A 2,988-nucleotide genomic window follows, 5' to 3' on the forward strand; every position below is an offset into this window, starting at 1 on the left:
AGCGAAAAATCACCCCCTGGGGGGATGGCCATGCCACAATCCCTTCTCCATTCTCCTCTCGGGATCTTGGGCACACATGCACATGCACTGGGTGTGAGTTTAAGCCACCGGGTTGAGGACTCGAACTGTGGTTGACTACATGGGAGTTCAGAGACATAGCCATTATGCCAACTGCTGGCCCTATGACTTGCTTTCTCACTTTCCCTCTCTCTCCCAATTTGTTTCTCTTTGATGAATGCATGCACCCTATAGCAAGTTAAAAAAATAATTAAAATAATTCTTTTAAAAATATTTATTATTTTAAAAAAATTGTTAACAAATAATTATTTAATTATTTATTATTATTATCACTAATTTGCTATAAGGCACATGCACTCACCATAGGGAGACAGAGAGGGTGAAAGCAAGCCCCCAGGTCTGGGATGTGAACTGTGGCCGGCCACGTGGTACTTTGACCACCACACAACCTGTTGCTCCAAAATTCATAATTCTTTTTTAAAAAATATTTTATTTAACTTTATTTTTATTACTATTATATTATTTTTCAGTTTGATCCGACAGAGAGAGAGAGAGAGAGAGAGAGAAAGTGAGAGAGCAAGCCACCAGGTCCAGGACTTGAAACATGGTCTGCCATGTGGGAATCCAGTGCCCCTAACCTTTGCCCCTAACCATCATGCCACCTGCTAGTCCCAATAATTCATTTTTAAAAAAAAAAAAAAAGGAAAAGAACTGTAGCTGTGTCCCAGACAATATTCAAGGGATATGTGTTGGCATCGTTGACTACTGCAATCTTTGGACAGACTGTCTTCACTTCTCTAAAAATAGGTATAGGGTCAGCCCTGTGGTCTGAGGTTAAGGAAGGAGGGTCCCTCATCACCGACTGCAGTTTGAAAACCGTCCTTGGTGGCTTGCAAGATGTGCTGGGAATGGTGTGCATGCCCCAAATCCCAACAGGAAAGAGAAATGGAGAAGAGACTGCCTTGCCCCCAGTCCAGTTGGGGAGGCAGTTTCTCCCTCTCCCTCCCGCTGTCTCTCTCTGGCTAGCACACATGTCTTCTGCCAATTAAAAAAAAAAAAAAAAGGCATGGTTACCGATTTTCTTGCCTGGAACTTCAAGAGCTGCACATTTCTACCTATGACCTTGTGTGTTTCTCTGTGTAATAAGAAGCAACAAAAGAGAGAAGAACAAAATAAAAATAGCCCCTTATTTTTCAGAGTAAGTACATGATTAACAGTTTCTTCTTTCCTTTGAAAAGAGACACACTGTGCTCAGTTTTGCCTGGGCTAGGAAGTGAGTAATCACCCCCAGAGGGGATGGCCATGCCGCAATTCTTTCTCCTCTCAAGATTTTGGGCACGCATGCATAAGTACTAGGCATGTTTCCCAAACCACCAGGTCTGGGACTTGAACTGTGGCAGACCATGTGGGAGTCCAGAACTTTAACCATGACACCACCTGCAGGCCCCACACTTCAGTTTTAATAACTTTTTTTTGAGAGGTTTTTGTTCATGGTGCAATCCCTTCTCCATTCGCCTCCCGGAATCTTGGGCACGCATGCACACACGCCTGGCATGAGTTTAAGCCACCAGGTCTGAGACTCGAACCACGGTCAGCTACGTGAGGATCCGGCAACATAGCCATTATGCTAACTGCTGGTCCCAGTTTTAATAACATTTAAGTGGATATAATAGCCCTTATCTGTTGACTAATTTTCCGCACATCCTCATCTGTACGGTTCCCAGGTGCAGAACCACGAATATATGGACTAGGTAGGCACTTTCAGAAACCCTGGGTTGCTCATAATTGGATTCAACATCCTCCACCCCATTCCTTCCTTCTTTTGTCATTCTCAGCACAAATGCACGTGCATTTGCTCATTTTGTGTGTGTGTGCGCGCGCGCACGCGTGCGCGTGTGTTTGGTAGAGGTTTTCTCTATAGGGTGCGGTGCGCTTGCCAGAAAGACAGACAGAGACAGAAAGCAAGAAATCACCCCGGAGGGGGGGGATAGCCACGCTGTAATCCCTTCTCCTTCATTCTCCTTCCTTCTCCTCTCGGGATCTTGGGCAAGCACGTACACGCACCCGGAGTGAGTTTAAGCCACCGGGTCTGGGACTCGAACCGCGGTCGACTACGTGGGAGTCCAGCGACATAGCCATTACGCCAACTGCTGGTCCCTGTATTTGCTAATTTCTAACGGATGGGGAAGTAGGCAAGTATTTTTGGTGTTCATGCAGTATTCCCCTCAGCATATTAGCCTATCTAGAAGAAAACTGAGGCCGGATGACAGCGTTGCCCTGAGCGTGGATGAACACATGTCAGACGTTTAGCACCGGCCCTGGCTGACAGTGAGCGGCCCTTGTTAACCGGGATAATTCTTCCAACTTAAGCGATCCTCATTTTCCTTGAATGGTTTAGCTACAGCCCTGCTTGGAGACTAGAGGATAATCTGATACTCGCCTGGTTGGTGGCCAGGGAGCAATTTCTGGAAAAATCTCTGTAACCCTTTCTTATTTCCATCTAGTTTCTGCCCATTGTGGAGGAAGGGTATTTGGGATAACTTTTTCTGAGTGGATAGCAAGTGCAAACACAATCTCGACGACTTTGAGACCAATGACACCATTTTCACTGGTTTTTCCCTCGGAATGGAGTTGGAGAAACCAGTCTCAAAACCTACTGCACTTCAGAGTTTACAGGTGTGTGCCCGGGGCAACCAAAACAAAGATTCCAGCGACGGGGACGGCCGCCCCCCAGGCTCAGGTGAGAGGCGCCTCTCCGCCGGCGGGTGGCTGCCTTTTAACTCTCCCGTCGGGGCGGGCATCGCAGGGCCCCCGGCGCCGCGGCTGCGCCCCCAGCAGTGCCCAGCCTTCCTCCTGGCCCACTTTCAGTTTTCGGGTCAGCAGCTCCCTAGGCGTGCTTGGGTTTGTGTCCCGGGGTGACGCGTGGGTGCAGGCAGATGGGGGAGCAATGGCTGGCTGGGGCGGGACTGT

The sequence above is a fragment of the Tupaia chinensis genome, unplaced genomic scaffold (assembly GCF_000334495.1).
Source record: "Tupaia chinensis unplaced genomic scaffold, TupChi_1.0 Scaffold138601_1, whole genome shotgun sequence".
Taxonomy (NCBI): Eukaryota; Metazoa; Chordata; class Mammalia; order Scandentia; family Tupaiidae; genus Tupaia; species Tupaia belangeri.